The 26,875-nt window shown below is 46.6% G+C and overlaps 4 non-coding genes across 4 annotated transcripts; all 4 read left to right on the top strand.

Moving 5' to 3' along the window:
- Positions 1 to 7,337: 7,337 nt before the first annotated feature.
- Positions 7,338 to 7,408, top strand: Trnag-gcc (transfer RNA glycine (anticodon GCC)). Its single transcript has one exon. It is a non-coding gene; the product is annotated as a tRNA-Gly (tRNA).
- A 7,333-nt stretch (positions 7,409 to 14,741) lies between these two features.
- On the top strand, positions 14,742 to 14,812 carry Trnag-gcc (transfer RNA glycine (anticodon GCC)). Its single transcript has one exon. It is a non-coding gene; the product is annotated as a tRNA-Gly (tRNA).
- Positions 14,813 to 22,974: 8,162 nt separating this feature from the next.
- Positions 22,975 to 23,045, top strand: Trnag-gcc (transfer RNA glycine (anticodon GCC)). The gene has a single exon. It is a non-coding gene; the product is annotated as a tRNA-Gly (tRNA).
- Positions 23,046 to 25,572: 2,527 nt separating this feature from the next.
- Trnag-gcc (transfer RNA glycine (anticodon GCC)) lies at positions 25,573 to 25,643 on the top strand. Its single transcript has one exon. It is a non-coding gene; the product is annotated as a tRNA-Gly (tRNA).
- The last annotated feature ends 1,232 nt before the right edge of the window (positions 25,644 to 26,875 follow it).

The raw sequence follows: 26,875 nt of genomic DNA, 5'->3' as shown, positions 1-26,875 counted from the left end.
CATCACCTTGATTTGTTCGTCCTGACGAAAGATGGTTGGAGTGTACCGGCTGCGCTTCTGCATCCTGATCTTGTGACGACATGCACGGTCACACTGCAGAATTTTGTCACCATGTTTGAATTAGGTGGAGGTGGCTTTCGTAATGTTAAAGAAGAAGAAGGCCACACAACGAATCTGTGGTTTTGTTATAGATGCCCGCCTGAAGGTTGATTAGATGCCAAGGTTACATTTGCTGCACAGTTTTGGCATACGACACGATGCTTTCGCTCACCCCTTCTATCGAATTATAGGAAAATAATCTGATGCTTTATCAGGCCGATATAAATTAAATTATAAAGTCATGGCTGCAGCGATGACTGAAATGGTGTCTGAGGAAAGCATGGTTGCGCGAACAGGAAAAAAACTCGCCCAGCAACAAGTTCCACTCGACTGAAATGGTCATTGGGTAATGACACCCATGAAGATAATGTATTTGTTTCATAATCACTGTCACTCGATAGAATAATCTACATCTTCTGTTACTATATCTTCCATTTCCTCTTCCCTTCCTGTGTTGTAGCAAGTCAGAAGCAGGGGTTAGAAGCATGTCATTCAGGCTGACCTTTCCACCTTTTCAACATTATTGTGTTTCTCTCTTAGAAGCAGGTGCTTTCGACTTCTGCTTGAACACACTGAACGAAAATCAGCTCGTCGTCGTAAGAACTCAGTTCTTAGCAGCAAGATCTTCTGTCGAGGATCAGCGCTGTGCTTCACTCGACAGACATTTGCGAGAGTGTTTTTGAATACAGTAGATATCGACCAATCCTGGTTTACAATTTGGTCACGAGCCGCAATAACTTTTCAGAGACGACGAACTCAAGGATTACTTCTTCTCTATCAGCTTTTCGTCACGGGAATTGATGGTGAACGTTTTTGAAGGTGGGTGATGGCATCTCTCGAGGAACAGCGTCGTCCTCCACTGTACGCTGTTTGCTCGACGTGGTCGATTAGAGCGTCGAGTCGAGTTGCTACCGTGAAAATGGGAATTAGCGTACGCGAGCGTGGGCACATGGTTCACAACAACGGCCGGAGTACGACGAAGTCGGTATCTCTTGGTTTCGATTAAGAAAGCAAAAGTGTGCCTAACAGCCAATCTCGCATAGTTGACTGACTTTGGTATCAATTGGTATCAATTGCTCAGTGGACACAATTAAAAGCCGAAAAATTGCGACTGAACCCATCTCAAGGTGACTGTCTACGGTAACGCGTTAGCACTGAATCAATTCGCCACACAACGTATTGCCACCGTCAAAATGAGTTATGTACGAACTGCGAACGATCTGACTCTCACTCACTCACTCACTCACTCACTCACTCACTCACTCACTCACTCACTCACTCACTCACTCACTCACTCACTCACTCACATCACTCACCCACTTACTCACTCACTCACTCACTCACTCACTCACTCACTCACTCACTCACTCACTCACTCACTCACTCACTCACTCACTCACTCACTCACTCACTCACTCACTCACTAAGCCTACTACTCTCGGCTTCCCTCCGTCTGCAGAGGCCAAGGTCTTTGTTAACGACCACTTAACACAAGACAACAAACGTCTGTTTGCTCAAGCCCTCGAACTGAAAAAAACAGCACAACTGGAAATTTCTATGGAAGTACAACTGCCGCATCAAAGCACGAAAGACAGAAGCAAGCCGCGTGTACGTCATTTCTAGCACACGCGACCTTTCGCTAATGGCCTCGTAGCTGTCCAAGCGTTCTGTTTTCATATCTAATCAAATAAGTATTCCGGACAATGTATTATTGCGATAGCAATTATATGGACACTCAAAAGCAGATTTCTGCCGTCGGCGTCGCCGTCGCCGTCGCCGTCGCCGTGAGGTTCCGTATGACGTCAATGGAGATGAAATCGTGGCCGTAGTAGTAGTAAGTGGTTCTTGAGGGAAAGGGAAAGGTTGGCGCTATCTTCTGCAGCCCTTGAGGGAGCACGGCTCAGCGCGCGCGCCGCCGAACGCTGTATGTGCGAGTGAAAGGGCGCGAGGGACGCGCTCTTTCACGGGGAGTGAACGCACGGCGGAGAACAAACGCGCGTTCTGCGCCGTGCTTCCTTAAGGGCTGCAGAAGTAGGCGTCTCTTTCCTCCTTTACAATCACCATATATGTAGAGCAAACGCGCCTTCTTCCGATGCGCGAGAGGCCGTGGGGGAGGGGGGGAAGGGGGAGGGAAGGGAGGCGACGTTTAGCTGCGGCACCAAGTGCCTATTTATATCAGAGGCTCCGGCAACAGTCACCAACGCCGCACGCATTTTGAGCGAACGCGGGCAAAATGCCGACGGCGTCGACAACAGTTCGGCGCGTTGCCGGTGCTGCTGCATGTCCAAGTTTATACAGCTGATAAAGCTAATATCATTACTCCGTATATCTCTCTACAAATTTGCTATCGCAATTGATGCTTCACCTTTCAGGTGAAACTGCGACAACTTTTTTTGAGTGTCCATATAATTGCTATCGCAATAAAAAATAATGTCAGAGCCCTTCCACCCTGTGAAGAGAGAAGCCTAGCAAAGCTGGGGCTCTGGTGGGATTTGCTATGTTGTTTAGTTATATTGGGGATTTGCTATGTTGAATTTGGCTACAAATTGGTAAACGGATGCCGATCGCAACGTACTCAGGAAAGAGGCTTCGGCGCCGGCTCCAAGTAGCACAATGAGGTATTTTTTAACACTTAGACGATGGCTATACAATGCCCGGCTGTGAAAGAACTGGCTCGGCGTCCACGGGCGACGGTGTTCCTAGCGCGTTCCCCACGCTTTTTCTACGACGTTCCTAGGCAAGAGGCCTTGACTAAGAACTCCGTAAATACAACCAACGCTAACGCGATCTCTCACACCCCACTCCTCCGTTGACCTACTTTTTATTGCGATAGCAATTATATGCACACTCCAAGCGGATTTGCGCCGTCGTCGTCGCCGTGAGGTTCCGTATGGAGTCCAACGGCGATGGAATCGTTGCCGCGCGCCGTATGCTGTATGTGCGAGAAAAAGTGCGCGAGGGACGCGCGCTCTCACTGGGAGCGAACGCACGGCGGAGAGCAAACGGGACTTCTTGCGTCGCGCCAAAGGCCGTGGGGGGACGGGAGGGAGGGAGGGAGAGTGACGTTTAGCTGCGGCACCAAATGCGTATTTATATAAAAACGTTGCGAGGCGAGAAGGTAGTAAAGACTTCCGACGCTGCTCGACGAGTGTCCCGTGCTGATCCCATCGAAAACCTCCGAGCCGCCGCCAGAGGCACCGGCAACAGTCACCACCGCCGCGCGCGTTCGGTGCGAAGGCGGGCAAAACGCCGACGGCGTCGACAACAGTTCTGCGCGTTGCTGGTGCTGCTGCATGTCCAAGTTTATACAGCTGATAAAACTACTTTCCTTACTCCGTATAGCTTTCTACTAAGTTGCTATCGCAATTGATGCTTCGCTTTTCGGGTGAAACTGCGACATTTTTTAGTGCACCGTCAATGACTGGTTGGCGCGCCTCACGCACTCCCCCTCCAATGCGAATAGAGAGATTGTGGTTGTGAAGTGGAAGAGGACGGCGCGACTTACGTCAACCACCTTCCCAGTCGCCTTTTTATCGGCACCCCCTCACAGCAATTTCATAGGGTGCTCTTCTTTTCCTCCCGTCGCCCACTAGGTCACGTGGCTTTTCTACACGCGAACACGACCTCCTGGAACCTAGCCCTTAACAGCTTCGTTGTCAAAGGGAAGAGGCAGACTTGCTTTGCGAGGACACGCAGTTGTGACAACATGGCAGCTGCAGCTGCCGCCGCGGGCTTCTGCACACTGAGTGCACTTTCTATACCTCGCCACTCCCTTTCTTTACCCTAGTTGTCGTGGGAGCGGCAGTCATTCTTTCTTTTTTTTTTACTACTACAAATTCGCGTGTATTCAGATACACGCACTCACTGGTCCACCCATCCATACACGCACGTGGGCGTGCGCGTTTCGGCTATGACGAATGGACAGGAAAAAGACTGGTCGACCTACAATGGCTGCAAACATCTGCACTGCTGTGTTCGGTGCCTGGCATCCCTAGAATAGCTAACAATTTCTCAAAGAACCCATGCTACTTCATGTATATAGGTACAAAACAAATATTCCGACTTTGAATCCTACATCCTCCTGCGATTCTATTGTCTTCACTTCCGCCAGGTAGCTAGAACGTAGTCTGGCTGGTCTGACACGCAAGCCGCCACACGTGGTTCGCAAAAAGACAGCTAGCTCAGGGTTGATGATGATTATGGTGTTTATTGGCATTCCCTTTGAAACGAGGCAGCGACAAATAGTCACCTAGCCTTCTTGATTTAATCAGGTTTTACTACATCTATTTCTATATAACTTCTTGCTTATATGTGATCTCGATCTTATCTTTCATATTTAAAACCTCTATCGTTATAACGTACCGTCACCTACGCTTGTAATGACTCCGGATCTATCAATCTCATCCTTGTTTTTTCCCGCCGATATACCTGTCCCGGCCTACGTCAGGACAAGTCGGTCACGTGATGTTGGGCTACACGCGGTAGTGTTTTGTGGGCAAAAAGCAAGTCGCACGCGCGTTAGCATGCACTCGGAGCTTCGTGCATCGCGGGTGTTTTTTTTTCTTCATTTTTTTCTGTGTTCGTGTGCATCCGCCGATGCGGTCCGTCATGCCGGCGAGTTCTTGCGTGGTTAGATGCGTAAACGCGTTAGATGCAAGTCGGCTGGATCAGTTGGATGCGAGGTGTTTCCGGGCTTCTGTTGCAGCCTCATCTTGTGACCCATATTTGCTCCGGTATGTGTTTATCCTCAGGTAGCCAGTTCGGGCCTCAAATAGCAAATCACTGCCATTTATGCCTATTTTACAACACAAATATGCCGATTAGGCCCATTTATGTCTAAAAAGAAACAAAAAACCCACCTTGCTTATTTCACAGCTGACTCAAATTTACTAACAGTTCAATGCACTAAATGCAGTCTACACAGCCTAGAAGATTGGCGTCCGGTGCGCTCAAGAATAACGAAACAGCAGTCCGCAATGATCTGGCACATACATGCAGACGTCTACAATTATGCATGCGGCCGATGTGTATGAACTGCAAAAAAAAAGTTCATTGCATCCCGTAACATGCATACAATTTAGATGCTTTTACGTGTTTGCGACATTTTATAACCATTATTTCAGTACTTACAATGACATACAGCGTTATACAATAATATAACATCCCCCCCCCCCTCGTAGCACTCTTTATAAATTACTGCATGTTGTGTAGACACACTAAAATCAATCACAATGTGCAATCACATACAACATTATACATTCATAAAACATATGCAGCGTGTACTCTAACCAATTACCGTTTTATTGGTGCTGATCTGTATATATTGTTCTTTCTTTCCATCCTTGTGCGTGCGTGTTTGTATTTATTTCGTTTGACTTTATACGTTATTTCGTTATACGTTATTTGACTCATACGTTATTTCGTATGACTGGCATTTCAAGTTTAGCATCCGCTATTTCGAAAAATCTTGTTTGCCGGGGTCGTATGATTGGCTCTGCGCGTCTTCTTCTCATTCGTTTATAGGTAATACCATAGTAAAAGCGTAATTAAAAAAAATAAAAGTGTAACGCTGCACTTTCGGGGTTTATTGCTATAGCAATTATATGGACACTCCAAGCGCATTTCTGCCGTCGCCGTGATGTTCCGTATAAAGTCCAAAGGCGATGACACTGTCGCCGCGCGCCGTATGCTGTATGTGCGAGTGAAAGCACGCGAGGGGAGCCGACGATCGCGGCTCAATCGGGCGCCCGCAAGAGAGGGAAGCTGAAAGGAAACGCGCCGTCTTCCGTTGCGCGAAAGGCCGTGGGGGGATGGGACAGAGGGAGGGGGAGGGTGCGTCGTTGTTCTCCGACAGCAACTGCGTATTTCGCGGCCGTGTGCATGGGGAACTGACCATCGTGACTCAATCTCGCGCGCACAGGGAGGGAAGCTAAAGTGAAGCGGGAAGGCAGTGTGGGAGGGAGGGGGCGGCGTTTACTCGGGCACCAACTGCGTTCTTTCCAAGGTCGCGCGCGCCTTATTTTGAAAGCGATCTGGAGGCGGCTCATAACTTTGTGCGTGCGGTGCTCTTGTCGCTCAATTCGCGCGAAAGCGATACGCAGCATGAAGGTCACTTCGCTCGCTGCTGCTGCCGCACTTCCTGACGCCAGCGTTTTGAAAGCGAGCGTCTGCGGTCATCGAGTGTGAAGTGTTCACGTTTGCTTGTGCGCGCTGACACCATGCTTGTAAATCTGGTTAGTAAGCGAATAGTTCCAAGTTTATACGGCCGATAAAATAGCTATCCTTACTTCGTATAGCTGTCTACTAATTTGCTATTGCAATCTGTGCTATGCCTTTCGGGCGAAACAGCGGCTTTATTACTTCTGCTGTATTTTTGCTTTTCCAAATTACAGATGTTGTGATAAGAGTAACTAATCATTCGAAAGAAACAACAACGTTTTACTGAGGTATTTAATGTCGTAGCTCACTTTTAAAGTTCCGTCGCACCATGATTCATGCAGCGCGGGCTGAGCTACTTAGACTAGTGCGTGTTCAGCTGTTTCTTTTTGGGGGGACTTCGGCACTCTTTGGCGATGCTTTTCTGTGCATGAGGCAGTGCGGAGCTTTGACCAGTAATGATGGTGCACTTTAGAAGCGTGATGAATTGGTCTAGCTGCTAATATCGTATCCCATTAATGTGACGGCGCCTTAGCAGGACAAGCAAGACAATAGGCGATGAGGATAAATGTTCACTCTATTTTGTCACTGGATGATTGGGAAATGAACGAACACAAATGAGGCTTTAACTTAAAGACCGTACGGCTGTGAAAGTAGCTCGACAGCCAGATTACGCGAGTGCTGTGATCCTTTAACAAAACATGGTACCTATATTCTAGTATTGATTGCTGCGTAAAATTCCTTGTTGAAAAGGCGTCGTGAAGCGTTTTGTGATATGTGATTCAACTATATATATGTAGAGGAGCGAGCAGCGTGAGATAGTTATACTGCCATTAGAAGGTCGTTTCAAACGCGGCAATCTTGCAGTCCACTATGAAGACAACTATTATACTTCTGCCATCCATTCATATCAAGCGGCATTTTGCGTTGCCGAAGCCCTTGTTCCTTTACCAAAGCGCCCCGCCGACGGGCAGCTGTGCTTGACCGAGCAAGCGCTCGCCAGCGCACTGACCTAAATACAACTACGCATTGCACAATTTCCAGTCCTACCTAAGCCGTCTAATTCGGAGTACACAGCATCGGCGTCGGTGGTTCAGTGGTAGAATACTCGCCTGCCACGCGGGTGGCCCGGGTTCGATTCCCGGCCGACGCAATTTTTTTTTCCGGCGTTGACTTGCGGCTTCAAGTGATCGGTCAGCCTTCTTTCCGGATGTTATGAGGCGCTTAGGCCAATCTCTCTAGGCACATACCATGATCACACGGGGAACAACGTCGTGTTCGCATTTGCGGAGAAACACGTGGTTGAATGCGGCTCGATAACAGGTCCGTTTCTTTTCAGGTTTTCCTCCGTTCTGTTCTTTAATGCAGTAAACTTCCGTGAAAACGAACCTGCTTAAGTCTAATTTATTATTGAGGAACAGTGTGTGAATAAATGATTAGTTTCCCATAGGCCCAACGCAAAGTAAGTCCGCTTAACAGAAAATGCTTATTCCATTAACCCGAAATTCTTCGACCGCCGCTGACGCTACACGACTCGGAAAAAGAACCACATCGAAGGGCTTGAAAGAGGCTAATCTGCTATACTTTTCTGTGGTTCTAAGGACCAAAACCACCATCTAATTATGAGGCACGCCGTAGTGAGGCACTCGAAATTAATTTTGATCGCCTGGGGATCTTTAACGTGCTCCCAATGCACGGGACACGGGCATTTTTACCGTTCGGCCCCATCAAAATGCGGCCGCCGCAGCTGGGATTCGATCCCGCGACCTCGTGCCTGCTATACTTCGTTCCATACATAGCAGGCTATGATACAAAGGCTAGAGGTGGCTTCCCTGACGGCTCGCACTCGTTACCGAAATCTAGTTTGTCACAGGGGAATGTAGGTTATAGGTATTCGTCATGTAATCTGATGTGAAAATTGTCTCTCACTTTTTGTCGCAAAATATAATACAATTACTACACGGAAGGCATCGAAAAACTGAACCCATTTACCGGACACGTGTCAGCGACCACAGCGCAATGCTGTGGTCGCTGTCGCGCGGCAATTCTGCGTGTATTCGCGGGTTCCTTTCACACTCGGAAAACACATTTATGTAGCACGTATTGAGCAACAGAAAGGTGCATCAGGAGTTTTTCATGTTGCTCTACAATTTTCTAATTGACACTTCGATAATTAGGACAGTACTTCTCGAGTTAGAAAATTAATTACAATTAGCTAACTAAATCTCAGTAACGAAAAAATTACTGGCAGCTACTCCACTGCACTGGAAATAATACGCACTAGGATTGCTTTGCGTATAACGCCGTTCCTTTTTTTTTTTAAATCGTGCTGCGTTATAGCTGGGACACCTTGTATATACACGCCGTGCACTGTTCCCACAGATGCACGATACGTGATGTTTCTAAGCGTATTGTAGAGTAATTGAGCTATACGGCGTCCGTATGTCCATACGTGAATGTGTCCTACGTATAAGGTACACTTCTCAGGCTCACATTATCCATATGGGGATGACATACACGAGCGCCTCACATATAGGCATGCATCATCATGGGCTGTCAAGAAAACTACCTTTTCACACTTTCATACAGCAGCAAGCAACAGCTCGAGAGCTTCGAGTATCCGAACCGTTGTCCTAGCAACAGGTGTTTTCATTCTGGCGAGAAGGATTCGCAAGACACTAATCAACTGCTTGAGCATCACCTTGATTTGTTCGTCCTCTGACGAAAGATGGTTTGATGTGTACCGGCTGCGCTTCTGCATCCTGATCTTGTGACGACATGCACGGTCACACTGCAGAATTTTTGTCCACAATGTTTGAATTAGGTGGAGGTGGCTTTCGTAATGCTAAAGAAGAAGAAGGCCACACAACGGAATCTGTGGTCTTTGTTATAGATGCCGCGCCTGAAGGTTGATTAGATGCCAAAATGGTTGACAGTTTTGGCATACGACACGATGCTTTCGCTCACCTTCTATCGAATTATAGGAAAATAATCTGATGCTTTATCAGGCCGATATAAATTAAATTATAAAGTCATGGCTGCAGCGATGACTGAAATGGTGTCTGAGGAAAGCATGGTTGCGCGAACAGGAAAAAAAACTCGCCCAGCAACAAGTTCCACTCGACTGAAATGGTCATTGGGTAATATGACACACCATGAAGATAATGTATTTGTTTCATAATCACTGTCACTCGATAGAATAATCTACATCTTCTGTTACTATATCTTCCATTTCCTCTTCCCTTCCTGTGTTGTAGCAAGTCAGAAGCAGGGGTTAGAAGCATGTCATTCAGGCTGACCTTTCCACCTTTTCAACATTATTGTGTTTCTCTCTTAGAAGCAGGTGCTTTCGACTTCTGCTTGAACACACTGAACGAAAATCAGCTCGTCGTCGTAAGAACTTCAGTTCTTTAGCAGCAAGATCTTCTGTCGAGGATCAGCGCTGTGCTTCACTCGACAGACATTTGCGAGAGTTGTTTTTGAATACAGTAGATATCGACCAATCCTGGTTTACAATTTGGTCACGAGCCGCAATAAACTTTTCAGAGACGACGAACTCAAGGATTACTTCTTCTCTATCAGCTTTTCGTCACGGGAATTGATGGTGAACGTTTTTGAAGGTGGGTGATGGCATCTCTCGAGGAACAGCGTCGTCCTCCACTGTACGCTGTTTGCTCGACGTGGTCGATTAGAGCGTCGAGTCGAGTTGCTACCGTGAAAATGGGAATTAGCGTACGCGAGCGTGGGCACATGGTTCACAACAACGGCCGGAGTACGACGAAGTCGGTATCTCTTGGTTTCGATTAAGAAAGCAAAAGTGTGCCTAACAGCCAATCTCGCATAGTTGACTGACTTTGGTATCAATTGGTATCAATTGCTCAGTGGACACAATTAAAAGCCGAAAAATTGCGACTGAACCCATCTCAAGGTGACTGTCTACGGTAACGCGTTAGCACTGAATCAATTCGCCACACAACGTATTGCCACCGTCAAAATGAGTTATGTACGAACTGCGAACGATCTGACTCTCACTCACTCACTCACTCACTCACTCACTCACTCACTCACTCACTCACTCACTCACTCACTCACTCACTCACTCACTCACTCACTCACTCACTCACTCACTCACTCACTCACCCACTTACTCACTCACTCACTCACTCACTCACTCACTCACTCACTCACTCACTCACTCACTCACTCACTCACTCACTCACTCACTCACTCACTCACTCACTCACTCACTCACTCACTCACTCACTCACTCACTCACTCACTCACTCACTCACTCACTCACTAAGCACTACTACTCTCGGCTTCCCTCCGTCTGCAGAGGCCAAGGTCTTTGTTAACGACCACTTAACACAAGACAACAAACGTCTGTTTGCTCAAGCCCTCGAACTGAAAAAAACAGCACAACTGGAAATTTCTATGGAAGTACAACTGCCGCATCAAAGCACGAAAGACAGAAGCAAGCCGCGTGTACGTCATTTCTAGCACACGCGACCTTTCGCTAATGGCCTCGTAGCTGTCCAAGCGTTCTGTTTTCATATCTAATCAAATAAGTATTCCGGACAATGTATTTTTCTTCAGAATAACTAAAACGTTCACTAAATAACAGCAGGCTCAGCCAAATCCCTGATACACTTTAACATACGTAGCCTCTCAAAGAACTATGATAACACGATAGATTTCTTTTCTAATCTAAATAACCCTTTCACTATCATTTGCCTCTCAGAAATATGGTTGACAAACGCTGATAGCAAACTATTTGGTATACCCCGATACACAATGGAAGTATGTGTCCGTAAGGATGTTCGGTATGGTGGTTCAGCAATTCTTGTCCAAAATGACCATCCATATCACCGTCGCCATGATCCATCTTTCTCTTGCCCTAATGTTGAATCTGTATTTTTGGAATTCGATAATTTTTTTCTTTCACCTAACATCGCCTCGGAGGGCAATAAGCTCCGAACGCGTCGATGTTGGGACGTGAGAAATCTTTTATCTGATGCTGAGCGGTAGATGTTGCTTGCCCGCATCAGCGCTGTACGGTAAACTCAAGACAAAATGTTACTGGCAATAACACTCTCTATATTCAACCTTTGGCCGTATATAATCGCATGGTTCGCCTCACAATCGGCACAGATAAAAGCACGGCGCAACGCACCGTCGCTGTTTCTCTAGCGTGGTTCTCTGCACACGGCCATAGAACTGCTAAACGATGCAACCTCGTGGCTTTAGCAAGCCGCGCCCACACAAAACGCCGGCGAGTTCAAGGTCATTCACGACACACCTTCTTGGCACGTGTGCGTGTACATCGTGGCCGCGGGGGAGGCCGGATTAGGAGGTGTAAACAACGACTGGCTTACCATTTCGGCGCGTTCGTGAGTCACATGACTGGAAACGAGGGGACACCTGGGAACGGTTCTCTCATGGCGGAAGCGGGCGCGCTGCAACGACAGGAAAAGCCCGAAGCAGCGAGCGTATAGCCAGCAGCTTGACGGAAAGACGTATGCGGCGGCAGTTGGGCTACTTTTCCGCGTTACGGTCCCATTGTCCAACTCGCATGGCTCCGTTTTCTTCGTGAATGTATCGGTCATGAAACGCTGCTAGAGAACCGCTAAACGCGTGTAGTTCAATTCAATGCACTTTATTTCAACAACAAAATGTTGAGGACTGCGAACAAAAAGTCCTTTTATGGCTTACGAGGTCCGCAGACCTTTTTAACAGGCAGTGACAGAGCATAAGGTGAGGTGTTACATATTCAGCTAGAATCACGTAAGTCCCAATAACATGAGTGACAGACTATATATATATATATATATATATATATATATATATATATATATATATATATTAGTGACTGGGTTTTTCAATGGGCCCAGCGTATTTAGAAAAATGAGAAGCACTACATCGCGGTTATCTTCGGGTTATTTACCCAACAGTTTCTGTCGGTGGACTGACCTTTTTCAAGGGATCCATAAAAAGGGTCGGTCCACCGACCTTTTTCAGAAAATACCATAGTAAAAGCACTCAAAAGTATTCAAAAAATAAATAATAGTGTAACGCTGCACTTTCGCCGTTTTATTGCTATAGCAAATATGGACACTCCAAGCGCATTTCTGCCGTCGCCGTGATGTTCCGTATAAAGTCCAAGGACGATAACACCGTCGCCGCGCACCGCATGCTGTATGTGCGAGTGAAAGCGCGCAAGGGGAGCCGACGATCGCGGCGCAATCGGGTGCCCGCAAGAGAGGGAAGCTGAAAGGAAATGCGCCGTCTTCCGTGGCGCGAAAGGCCGTTGGGGGGATGGGACAGAGGGAGGGGGAGGGGACGGCGTTGTTCTCCGACAGCAACTGCGTATTTCGCGGCCGCGTGCATGGGGAACTGACCATCGTGACTCAATCTCGCGCGCACAGGGAGGGAAGCTAAAGTGAAGCGGGAAGGCAGTGTGGGAGGGAGGGGTGGCGTTTACTCGTGCACCAACTGCGTACTTTGCACGGTCGCGCGCGCCTTATTTTGAAAGCATCTGGAGGCGGCTCATAACTTTGTGCGTACGGTGCTCTTGTCGCTCAGTTCGCGCTGAAGCGATACGCAGCACGAAGGTCACTTCGCTCGCTGCTGCTGCCGCACTTCCTGACGCCAGCGTTTTGACAGCGAGTGTCCGCGGTCATCGAGTGTGATGTGTTCACGTTTGCTTGTGCGCGCTGACACCATGCTTGTTAATCTGGTTAGTAAGCGAATATTTCCATGTTTCTACGGCCGATAAAATAGCTATCCTTACTTCGTATAGCGGTCTACTAATTTGCTATTGCAATCTGTGCTATGCCTTTCGGGCGAAACTGCGGCTTTATTACTTCAGCTGTATTTCTGCTTTTCTAAATTACCAGTGCCTCCTATAGTATAGAGGAGGCACTGAAATTACAGACGTTCTGATAAGAGTAACTAATCACTCGAAAAAAAAGAACAACTTTTTACTGAGGTATTTAATGTCGGAGCTCACTTTTAAAGTTCCGTCGCACCATGATCCATGCCGGGCGGGCTGAACTACATCGACCAGTGCGTGTTCAGCTGTTTCTTTTTGGGGGGACTTCGGCACTCTTTGGCGATGCTTTTCTGTGCATGAGGCGGTGTAGGGCTTTGGCCAGTAATGATGGTGCACTTTAGAAGCGTGATGAATTGGTCTAACTGCTAATATCGTATTCCATTAATGTGACGGCGCCTTAGCAGGACAAGCAAGACAATAGGCGATGAGGATAAATTTTCGATAGTGTACGGTTCACTTTATTTTGTCACTGGATGACTGGAAACGCACACAAATGAGGCTTAAAGACCGTACGGCTGTGAAAGTACCTCGACAGCCAGATTACGCGAGTGCTGTGATCCTTTAACAAAACATGGTATGGATTTTCTGGTATTCATTACTGCGTAAAATTTCTTGTGGAAAAGGCGTCGTGAAGCGTTTTATGATATGTGATTCAACTAGAGGAGCGAGCAGCGTGAGATAATTACACTGTCACAAGACAGTGTAATTATCTGTTCTCTATGCTAAAAATCTTGCCTTTTGATTTTGTACGAGAATTAAGATTAGCCACATGTATTAACAATGTTATAAGACACAACGAGCCATTCCCCATTTCGTTACTCTTTACGCCACTACGCCACACCAGGAACCAAACTTTTGGTAACCTGAATATTCCGCCAATAAAAAACGCCTATGGCAAACGACTGCTACAGTACGCTGGTGCGAAAGTCTGGAATGGTATTCCGCACTATATAAAGAACTCGCAGAACTTGCTGAGAGCAATGAAAAATTACTACTTTGAAGTACTTCTCTCTTCTTCCTAAACTGATATATATTTAAGTTCTATTTTTGTTAGACCATGTATACTCACTTTATCAAAGGTTTTCATGTGTTTATTACGAAGTGATGTAATTTTCCTGTTCTCGTTGTTAACCTGTCGAATAGATTAATGCTAATACCAACACTACATGTTCTTATTAGCAAATCTATGTACTATTATTACTCAGATATTTTTGTGTATTTTGCGAAGTGTTGTATTTTCTTATATTTTTTGTTAACTAAATTGGCTACACTTATACCAAATTGTATGACAGTTTCTTATATGTATATTTCTAAATGGGCCCCGTACTAGCCATTGGCTAAGGGACCATACAGATTGTGTGTATCTTGTAAAATGAAAAGTATATGTGTGTAACAAAGAAAGAAAGAAAGAAGGTCGTTTCAAACGTGGCAATCTTGCAGTCCACTATGAAGACCCTATTATACTTCTGCCATCCATTGATATCAAGCGGCATTTTGCGTCGCCGAAGCCCTTGTTCCTTTACCAAAGCGCCCCGCCGACGGGCAGCTGTGAGTGACCGAGCAAGCGCTCGCGAGCGCACTGACCTAAATACAGCTACGCATTGCACAATTTCCAGTCCTACCTAAGTCGTCTAATTCGGAGTACACAGCATCGGCGTCGGTGGTTCAGTGGTAGAATACTCGCCTGCCACGCGGGTGGCCTGGGTTCGATTCCCGGCCGACGCAATTTTTTTTTTTCCAGCGTTGACTTGCGGCTTCAAGTGATCGGTCAGCCTTCTTTCCGGATGTTATGAGGCGCTTAGGCCAATCTCTCTAGGCGCATACCATGATCACACGGGGAACAACGTCGTGTTCGCATTTGCGGAGAAACACGTGGTTGAATGCGGCTCGATAACAGGTCCGTTTCTTTTCAGGTTTTCCTCCGTTCTGTTCTTTAATGCAGTAAACTTCCGTGAAAACGAACCTGCTTAAGTCTAATTTATGGTTGAGGAACAGTGTGTGAATAAATGATTGGTTTCCCATAGGCCCAACGCAATGTAAATCCGCTTAACAGAAAATGCTTTTTCCATTAACCCGAAATTCTTCGACCGCCGCTGACGCTACACGACTCGGAAAAAGAACCACATCGACGGGCTTGAAAGAGGCTAATCTGCTATACTTTTCTGTGGTTCTAAGGACCAAAACCACCATCTAATTATGAGGCACGCCGTAGTGAGGCACTCGAAATTAATTTTGATCACCTGGGGATTTTTAACGTGCTCCCAATGCACGGGACACGGGCATTTTTACCGTTCGCCCCCATCGAAATGCGGCCGCCGCAGCCGGGATGCGATCCCGCGACCTCGTGCCTGCTATACTTCGTTCCATACATAGCAGGCTATGATACAAAGGCTAGAGGTGGCTTCCCTGACGGCTCGCACTCGCGACCGAAATCTAGTTTGTCACAGGGGAATGTAGGTTATAGGTATATTCGTCATGTAATTTGATGTGAAAATTGTCTCACAATTTATGTCGCAAAATACAATACAATCACTACACGGAAGGCATCGAAAAACTGAACCCATTTACCGGACACGTGTCAGCGACCACAGCGCAATGCTGTGGTCGCTGTCGCGCGGCAATTCTGCGTGTATTCGCGGGTTCCTTTCACACTCGGAAAACACATTTATGTAGCACGTATTGAGCAACAGAAAGGTGCATCAGGAGTTTTTCATGTTGCTCTACAATTTTCTAATTGACACTTCGATAATTACGACAGTACTTCTCGAGTTAGATAATTCATTACAATTAGCAAATAAATCTCAGTAAGGAAAAAATTACTGGCAGCTACTCCACTGCACTGGAAATAATACGCACTAGGATTGCTTCGCGTAACGCCGTTCCCCTTTTTTTTTTTAAAATCGTGCTGCGTTATTGACCCTTTTCGCGCGATCCCGTGAGCGCCGCCATGTTTGATCACGTGGTGACGCGTCCATTGCTTGCCGCAACCGCCTTTGTTGCCTCCTTGTTTACAATGGAAGTGTATGACGCCGGCGCGGCTTATAAAACCTCTGTTTTTTGAGATATCGTAGACGGTGACTAGGTGGACGGCACGAAGCTTTGATCACAGCTTCAGAGAACATGGAAAAGCGCTTTCAGAGCTGATTAAGCTATGTCCAAATGGCGCAAGCAGCGTATATTATGCATGTTTTAAAAGCGGGGCTAAATATGTATTCCAAGCTTTCCAAGCTTTCCGATCATGAATTCAGTCAGGATTAGTGTGTTTTGCTCTTTGTTGTTTATTCTGCAAATATTCTGAAGCAGTGGTTTGTCAGTTTCTGACTCAGTGATGTTCCTCGGTGCGGCCACTATCTGATTATTCATCGCGCGCGGTTGTGCTCAGTTCCCATAGATTTCTTCTTGCTGCGCACGAGGCTTGAAACGTAGCTGTTTTGTACATTGTAATACCCTGTAGCAAATGTATGTTACAGCTAGTAACTAGCTTACTATTGTGGACCGTCACGAAATATTCAGCTTCGACCATTCGTGCGCCATAGGTGTAGTCCGTCACTTATTGTGCGTATACAGCGCGCATATATTCAAGTGTGCGCCCATTCACTTATTCTTGATATGTCGGCGATAGAGTGGGCGTAAGTTTTCCTGCCATTTGGGACAGATGCGTATAGATAACGTGCGCGAAACTTACTACGACAGAAAACGGCGCTACTCCCTGTGTTTAACGAGTGGTACTCACTCTTGCCGATGTTCTGTTGCTGAAGCCCTTTCTTTGAAGGTTAGCGATACAAGGCTGGCGAATGAGCAAATTTCTGTACCCTCGAGGAAAGCCATACATCACGAAGTGCCGGTAACACGTTCGGACAGTTTCAGCAGCGGTCCGCGAACTTCGCCACATATATTCATTCCATTCCTTAACATACCAGTCACTATTTTTGCAGCCAACTACTGCACACGTCTTCAATCCACATGATTCAATCTAGCGTGATTGGAGCAGAGTGTGTTAGCGAAAACTCAGTTGCATTTCCGACAGCTGATCGCACATAAGCAAGGTAGAAGCGGTAATGGTTTCGTATTCGTGCGCGGTCGCTGAGGAGAGGTATGGCGCGCCGCCGTGAGCGCCATCTCGTTTCTCTAAAACAAACTGCTCCGCGAGAAGGGTCAATGGCTGGGACAGATTGTATATACACGCCGTGCACAGTTCCCACAAAGGCACGATACGTGATGTTTTTAAGCGTATTGTAGAGTAATTGAGCTATACGGCGTCCGTATGTCCATACGTGAATGTGTGCTACGTATAAGGTACACTTATCAGGCTCACATTATCCATATGGGGATGACATACACGAGCGCCTCACATATAGGCATGCATCATCATGGGCTGTCAAGAAAACTACCTTTTCACACTTTCATACAGCAGCAAGCAACAGCTCGAGAGCTTCGAGTATCCGAACCGTTGTCCTAGCAACAGGTGTTTTCATTCTGGCGAGAAGGATTCGCAAGACACTAATCAACTGCTTGAGCATCACCTTGATTTGTTCGTCCTCTGACGAAAGATGGTTTGATGTGTACCGGCTGCGCTTCTGCATCCTGATCTTGTGACGACATGCACGGTCACACTGCAGAATTTTTGTCCACAATGTTTGAATTAGGTGGAGGTGGCTTTCGTAATGCTAAAGAAGAAGAAGGCCACACAACGGAATCTGTGGTCTTTGTTATAGATGCCGCGCCTGAAGGTTGATTAGATGCCAAAATGGTTGACAGTTTTGGCATACGACACGATGCTTTCGCTCACCTTCTATCGAATTATAGGAAAATAATCTGATGCTTTATCAGGCCGATATAAATTAAATTATAAAGTCATGGCTGCAGCGATGACTGAAATGGTGTCTGAGGAAAGCATGGTTGCGCGAACAGGAAAAAAAACTCGCCCAGCAACAAGTTCCACTCGACTGAAATGGTCATTGGGTAATATGACACACCATGAAGATAATGTATTTGTTTCATAATCACTGTCACTCCATAGAATAATCTACCTCTTCTGTTACTATATCTTCCATTTCCTCTTCCCTTCCTGTGTTGTAGCAAGTCAGAAGCAGGGCTTAGAAGCATGTAATTCAGGCTGACCATTCCACTTTTTCAACATTATTGTGTTTCTCTCTTACAAGCATGCGCTTTCGACTTCTGCTTGAACACACTGAACCAAAAGCATGCTTATCAAGCAGCTTGTCGTCGTAAGAACTTCAGTTTTTTTTAGCAGCAAAATCTTCTGTCGAGGATCAGTGCTGTGCTTCGTTCGACAGACATTTGCGAGATTTGTTTTTGAATATAGGAGGTATCGACAAATCTTGGATTACAATTTGGTCACGAGCCGCAATAAACTTTTCAGAGACACCGAACGCAAGGATTATTTCTTCTCTATAAGCTCTTCGTCACGGGAATTGATGGCGAACGTTTTTGAAGGTGGGCGACAGCATCTCTCGAGGAACAGCGTCGTCCTCCACTGTACGCTGTTTGCTCGACGTGGTCGATTAGAGCGTCGAGTCGAGTTGCTACCGTGAAAATGGGAATTAGCGTACGCGAGCGTGGGCACATGGTTCACAACAACGGCTGGCGTCCGACGAAGTGGGTATCTCTTGGTTTCGATTAAGAAAGCAAAAGTGTGTCTAACAGCCAATCTTACATAGTTAACTGACTTTGGTATCAATTGCTCAGTTGACACAATTAAAAGCCGAAAACTTGCGACTGAACCCATTTCAAAGTGACTGTTTACAGTAACGCGTTAGCACTCAATCAATTCTCGACACAAGGTAGTGCCACCGTCAAAATGGGTTATGTACGAACCGCGAACGATCTGACTCTCTCTCTCTCTCTCTCTCTCTCTCTATATATATATATATATATATATATATATATATATATATAGACACACCGCTAAGCAATACTTTTTGGTTGCGCAGGTCAGTCTTCGCTTTTATACGGCATTTGCCGCTTCTGTTCTTAACTTTTCTCACGCCTGCTGCTGCCAAGGTTACTCCCGTGCTTTTTTAGCTATGCCCAGTAATGCAGAGCTTGCTCGCGATGTTGACGCCCTTGGGAAAGAAATCGCAGAAATGCGTGAAAGTTTGCGCATGATGAACCAGCTCTACGAAGAATCAAGGGGGAAATGTGACGCTGTCAATGCAGAGAACAAGACACTCGCAAAAGAAAACAAAAAGCTGGCTTGAAGGGTAGCGGACCTCGAGCAGTGTTCTCGTACAAACAATGTCGAGATCAGGGGTGTGCCGTCCACGCAGGGCAAGAATTGTGTCGCTGTTCTCCAAAAAATCGGCGACGAGATTGGCTGCCCTGTGGCACCATCGGAGGTAGACATTGTTCACCGCGTCCCTGCGAAGAAGGATAAGCATATAATTGCACGCTTCTGTTCCCGCACTAAGAAGGCTGATTTCGTAAGTACGGCCCGGAAAGCACGACTAAACACCACTACTCTCGGCTTCCCTCCGTCTGCAGAGGCTAAGGTCTTTGTTAACGACCACTTAACACAAGACAACAAACGTCTGTTTGCTCAAGCCCTCGAACTGAAAAAAACAGCACAACTGGAAATTTCTATGGAAGTACAACTGCCGCATCAAAGCACGAAAGACAGAAGCAAGCCGCGTGTACGTCATTTCTAGCACACGCGACCTTTCGCTAATGGCCTCGTAGCTGTCCAAGCGTTCTGTTTTCATATCTAATCAAATAAGTATTCCGGACAATGTATTTTTCTTCAGAATAACTAAAACGTTCACTAAATAACAGCAGGCTCAGCCAAATCCCTGATACACTTTAACATACGTAGCCTCTCAAAGAACTATGATAACACGATAGATTTCTTTTCTAATCTAAATAACCCTTTCACTATCATTTGCCTCTCAGAAATATGGTTGACAAACGCTGATAGCAAACTATTTGGTATACCCCGATACACAATGGAAGTATGTGTCCGTAAGGATGTTCGGTATGGTGGTTCAGCAATTCTTGTCCAAAATGACCATCCATATCACCGTCGCCATGATCCATCTTTCTCTTGCCCTAATGTTGAATCTGTATTTTTGGAATTCGATAATTTTTTTCTTTCACCTAACATCGCCTCGGAGGGCAATAAGCTCCGAACGCGTCGATGTTGGGACGTGAGAAATCTTTTATCTGATGCTGAGCGGTAGATGTTGCTTGCCCGCATCAGCGCTGTACGGTAAACTCAAGACAAAATGTTACTGGCAATAACACTCTCTATATTCAACCTTTGGCCGTATATAATCGCATGGTTCGCCTCACAATCGGCACAGATAAAAGCACGGCGCAACGCACCGTCGCTGTTTCTCTAGCGTGGTTCTCTGCACACGGCCATAGAACTGCTAAACGATGCAACCTCGTGGCTTTAGCAAGCCGCGCCCACACAAAACGCCGGCGAGTTCAAGGTCATTCACGACACACCTTCTTGGCACGTGTGCGTGTACATCGTGGCCGCGGGGGAGGCCGGATTAGGAGGTGTAAACAACGACTGGCTTACCATTTCGGCGCGTTCGTGAGTCACATGACTGGAAACGAGGGGACACCTGGGAACGGTTCTCTCATGGCGGAAGCGGGCGCGCTGCAACGACAGGAAAAGCCCGAAGCAGCGAGCGTATAGCCAGCAGCTTGACGGAAAGACGTATGCGGCGGCAGTTGGGCTACTTTTCCGCGTTACGGTCCCATTGTCCAACTCGCATGGCTCCGTTTTCTTCGTGAATGTATCGGTCATGAAACGCTGCTAGAGAACCGCTAAACGCGTGTAGTTCAATTCAATGCACTTTATTTCAACAACAAAATGTTGAGGACTGCGAACAAAAAGTCCTTTTATGGCTTACGAGGTCCGCAGACCTTTTTAACAGGCAGTGACAGAGCATAAGGTGAGGTGTTACATATTCAGCTAGAATCACGTAAGTCCCAATAACATGAGTGACAGACTATATATATATATATATATATATATATATATATATATATATATTAGTGACTGGGTTTTTCAATGGGCCCAGCGTATTTAGAAAAATGAGAAGCACTACATCGCGGTTATCTTCGGGTTATTTACCCAACAGTTTCTGTCGGTGGACTGACCTTTTCAAGGGATCCATAAAAAGGGTCGGTCCACCGACCTTTTTCAGAAAATACCATAGTAAAAGCACTCAAAAGTATTCAAAAATAAATAATAGTGTAACGCTGCACTTTCGCCGGTTTTATTGCTAAAGCAATTATATGGACACTCCAAGCGCATTTCTGCCGTCGCCGTGATGTTCCGTATAAAGTCCAAGGACGATAACACCGTCGCCGCGCACCGCATGCTGTATGTGCGAGTGAAAGCGCGCAAGGGGAGCCGACGATCGCGGCGCAATCGGGTGCCCGCAAGAGAGGGAAGCTGAAAGGAAATGCGCCGTCTTCCGTGGCGCGAAAGGCCGTGGGGGGGATGGGACAGAGGGAGGGGGAGGGTGCGTCGTTGTTCTCCGACAGCAACTGCGTATTTCGCGGCCGTGTGCATGGGGAACTGACCATCGTGACTCAATCTCGCGCGCACAGGGAGGGAAGCTAAAGTGAAGCGGGAAGGCAGTGTGGGAGGGAGGGGGCGGCGTTTACTCGGGCACCAACTGCGTACTTTGCACGGTCGCGCGCGCCTTATTTTGAAAGCGACCTCATAACTTAGTGCGTGCGGTGCTCTTGTCGCTCAATTTGCGCGAAAGCGATACGCAGCATGAAGGTCACTTCGCTCGCTGCTGCTGCCGCACTTCCTGACGCCAGCGTTTTGACAGCGAGCGTCTGCTGTCATCGAGTGTGAGGTGTTCACGTTTGCTTGTGCGCGCTGACACCATGCTTGTAAATCTGGTTAGTAAGCGAATAGTTCCTTGTTTATAGGGCCGATAAAATAGCTATCCTTACTTCGTATAGCTGTCTACTAATTTGCTATCGCAATCTGTGCTATGCCTTTCGGGCGAATCAGCGGCTTTATTACTTCTGCTGTATTTCTGCTTTTCCAAATTACAGATGTTGTGATAAGCGTAATTAATCATTCGAAAGAAACAACAACTTTTTACTGAAGTATTTAATGTCGTAGCTCACTTTTAAAGTTGCGTCGCACCATGATTCATGCAGCGCGGGCTGAGCTGCTTAGACTAGTGCGTGTTCAGCTGTTTCTATTTGGGGGCACTTCGGCACTCTTTGGCGATGCTTTTCTGTGGATGAGGCCTTGTGGAGCTTTGACCAGTAACGATAGTGCACTTTAGAAGCGTGATGAATTGGTCTAGCTGCTAATATCGTAGTCCATTAATGTGACGGCGCCTTAGCAGGACAAGCAAGACAATAGGCGATGAGGATAAATTTTCGATAGTGTACGGTTCACTTTATTTTGTCACTGGATGACTGGAAACGCACACAAATGAGGCTTAAAGACCGTACGGCTGTGAAAGTACCTCGACAGCCAGATTACGCGAGTGCTGTGATCCTTTAACAAAACATGGTATGGATTTTCTGGTATTCATTACTGCGTAAAATTTCTTGTGGAAAAGGCGTCGTGAAGCGTTTTATGATATGTGATTCAACTAGAGGAGCGAGCAGCGTGAGATAGTTATACTGCCATTAGAAGGTCGTTTCAAACGCGGCAATCTTGCAGTCCACTATGAAGACCCTATTATACTTCTGCCATCCATTGATATCAAGCGGCATTTTGCGTCGCCGAAGCCCTTGTTCCTTTACCAAAGCGCCCCGCCGACGGGCAGCTGTGCTTGACCGAGCAAGCGCTCGCGAGCGCACTGACCTAAATACAGCTACGCATTGCGCAATTTCCAGCCCTACGTAAGTCGTCTTATTCGAAGTACGCAACGTCGGCGTCGGTGGTTCAGTGGTAGAATACTCGCCTGCCACGCGGGTGGCCCGGGTTCGATTCCCGGCCGACGCAATTTTTTTTAGTTTTCCAGCTTTGACTTACGGCTTCAAGTGATCACTCAGCCTTCTTTCCGGTTGTTATGAGGCACTTAGGCCATGGATGGATGGAGAAAACTTTATTTCGTCAAAAAGCATGTGCGGACGATTCCGTGTTAGATGGCCATCAACCCATGGTTGACGGCGACCTGGGTGGCCCACTCCACGACGCTGGTCTGTACGACCGGGTCTGAGCTGGCCAACACGGCCTCCCACTGCTCGAGAGAAGGATCAGGCATAATATCAAGCTCTCTAGGCGCATTGATACCACGATCACGTGGGGAACAATAGGGTCGAACGGGGTGTTCGCATTTGCGGAGAAAGCACGTGGTTGAACGCGGCTCGATAACACGTCTGTTTCTTTTCAGGTGTTCCTCCGTTCTATTCTTTAATACAGTAAACTCACGTGAAGATTTATGATTGGGGAACAGTCTGTGAATAAATGATTGATTTCCAATAGGCCCAACGCAAAGTAAATCCGTTTAACAGGAAATGCTTATTCCATTAAGGCGAAGTTCTTGGACCGCCGCTGACGCCGGCTACACGACTTGGAAAAAGAACCACATCGACCGGCTTGAAAGAGGTTAATCGGCTATACTTTTTTAAATTCTGGGGTTTTAAGGGCCAAAACCAGCATTTACCGTAGAACGGGTGGAGGGACTCGTGTCAGCGACCAGCGACCACAGCGCAATGCTGAAGCTCGCTACAAAACCGAACACTTTTTATGGCCGCACTACTTGCGGTACAGCTTCCGCTGGGTTGCCTGCTGTGTATGAAGCGGAGTGCAGAGCTGCATAAGAAGCGAGAGGACACAAACAGCTACCTAGCGTCGACGATGACGTCGAAACCTTCAGGGGCTTACACCAAAACCCACGATTCAGGACTTCCTCGAGGTGCATCCGTAGGCTGGTAGCTACCTTGAAGACATCGCCCAGCGATGTTTGCACACGATGCAGCTGGTATTGTGCTGAACCTTGGGCACCGAACAAAAATGAGGACACCGAGAATCGTTTAGTAAGCTTGGTGACATGCCAGCTTTTGTCTCAATGAACAGGATCGCACAGTGCCGGCGAGCAATGGTTTTTCTATCGAATATTTGTAAGAGTGCATGATTCGAAGCATACCTCTGCGCAATGTAAATAGAAATACATGCGTGCTATTGCATATTTCATTTGGTTGCAACGGTGTTTCACTTCTGGTTTTGTGTCGTGGATATTGGTGTACCAGGAATACTGAATTTGATACTGGAGTCACACGGGCATTCTAAAGGCCTTCGATACGACAGTCTATAGACGTAACGACGAAGTTGGCACTGTCCCACGGGCAGTTTCAACAGCCATTGAGTTAAAAGTAGATCGAGTGGACGGAGTAGCGTGGAACTTTACAAATCTCAAATGCTCTCGAGCAGCGGACGCAGGCACAGTCGTGAAGCGCGTGTTTACTCTAGTGGTAAACAACGCGTTCATTGAAAAAGTTGAGCAATAAAATGTTATTTATGTAAGGGCAATTTATTTTCCTGCAGCAGCAAGACACACCAGTTCCACGGCACGACAAAAACGCTGCAGCTTGCACCTCCAATGTTGCCAGAAGGCCAAAGAAAACCGACAGCAATCCATAGAAAATGCGCAGAATCAACCATCACGTAATATAAAGACAGCACACGATTTCGGTATGTCGTTTAAATACCTTATAGCAATGAAAACGCACCCTCTAGGTATCTATATATAAAATAATAATTAGGGCCGTTGACGTTTGGGGATACAGAATCGACGCTTGCAATAAAGGCGCTACAATAGCTAGGTGTCGAATTGCGCAAACTTTAGCAGCGATACAACTTCTTCGAGTCGACAGAATTTCGAAGGTCGTCGACTTCATAGCCGTTGAAAAGCAATCTTTGTTTGACCCAGGTACTAATTTTGTCGATCATTTCTGTTAAGATGGACTTCTGGTAAAACGAACAGATTTTCAAGTACCCTTCAGTTCATCCTTGAATGACGTATAGTTTATTCTGACTTTCCACCGGCTGGCTATAGAAAGTTCTTAAATAACTAATGGCTTTGAGAACAGCGCAGCAGCCCGGTTACGCGAGGGAGAGCTTTTCTTTACGAGAGCTTTCTTGAAGCCACCTGGTTTCCGTTTGCTGGAAGAGATTTTGGCTTAACATCGCACTTTAAGATTTCTTCAAGAAGGGTTTTATGATATGCGATGCGGGTGAACGCTGGACGCTTTCATAATAAAGCGACCAGCGCTACATTTTTTTTACGACCGCATGTACATTGTTGAGAACGCCGCAGTCCGGCAGTGTGCTATGAATGCGTTATTGTACTACAATGACCCCTTTTCGTATCAAGTGGCATTTCTCGCTCCAGAAGCCCTCGCTTCGCTTCTAAGCGCCCGGTCGACAGAGCGAGTGCTTGACGCGAACAGACTGACCTAGATAAAGCTACACATTGCGCAATCTGCCTTGCTATTTGTAAGGAGTGCTACTTCTGCCTTCAATATAGGCGTCGGTGGTTCAGTGGTAGAATACTCGCCTGCCACGCGGGTGGCCCGGGTTCGATTCCCGGCCGACGCAGTTTTTTTTCTCCTGATTACTAGAGTTTTTGTTTACGGCTTAAAGTAATCATTCAGCTTTCTTTACGATTCTTATGAGGCGCTAAAGTGGAGCACATGCCAGGATCACGTGGGGAACAAAAGAAGCGAAATTGGCTGCTCGCGCTGGTGGAGAGAAACTCGTGGTTGAAGCGCGGCTCGGTAGCATGTTTGCTTATTCTCACGTGGTAACGTGTACTAACCTTTACTATATACCTATACTGTGAAGAAATTGCTCTCCTTGAACATCTTGGTGTAAATAGAAAGTCGTCTTTTTATAATGCTGCGAAAAATGAACGTGCCATTGCTTTACATTTCGGGCGTCAAAGTTACAGGTGGTGCAATACTGGCGAATACACGAGGGATAGCTTGGTGCAGGACAGCAGTTGAACAGCTAAACACGTTCTTTGATAAAATAAAATTTGCGTTGCGTTGATGAGTTTACGAATTAAACGCAATATCCTACGACGATGCTACCAAAACCACTTTTTCTGCTACTCTCCCGTATATTTTGCGCATAATTTTCGAAACAGTAACTCCAAAGAATGCCTGAACCGAACTGTAAAACCTCAATAGCAGCACAACATGCGCATTTCCGGCTGTGGCTTTTGCTGCAATTATTTATATTAGCTGATCCAGTGCCTTTGGTACAATACTTCTTTTGAAGCAGATCCGGCCCCTAGAAGCGATGAACACGACATCCTTGAGATTAATACCGGCAATGTCTCCCATAGTCTGTAATGGTTAAGACTGTGCGTTGATCAACAGCACTAGATAGGGACCGAGGTTAGGTCCACCCTAAGAATGCATGAGTCGGCGAAGGAACAAGGGACCGTTCAGGCAGATGGCAGGAGCAGAAGAGACTATATTTTATTATTCTTCTCTTTCTGTAACCTCGAAGCACGCAGCACGAGGAACGAGGCACATGCGCATGCGCATGCACCTGAGCGGGCCATAAATAAAAGGCGGCCCATGGAGATGACGATGGCCGCTAAAGCACTGTACATAAACAAGGTCTCTAGACAAATGCTGTAGGCATTCTTCAGAAATAGAGGCTTTTTATGCCATTGATCGAGAGGGGCGTTTACTTATACTAGAGCTCCAGCGAAATTTTGTGGCACCGGGCGTTTCATTTCGACAAATCTTTTACAAGCATGACAAAATTCACACGCGTCTCTGTAGTTCTGGGAGTAATATTTTTCAGATGCATTCTTG

Source organism: Dermacentor silvarum, chromosome 4, assembly GCF_013339745.2.
Source record: "Dermacentor silvarum isolate Dsil-2018 chromosome 4, BIME_Dsil_1.4, whole genome shotgun sequence".
NCBI classification, from domain to species: Eukaryota; Metazoa; Arthropoda; class Arachnida; order Ixodida; family Ixodidae; genus Dermacentor; species Dermacentor silvarum.
This window is presented reverse-complemented; position numbering and strand designations above follow the sequence as displayed.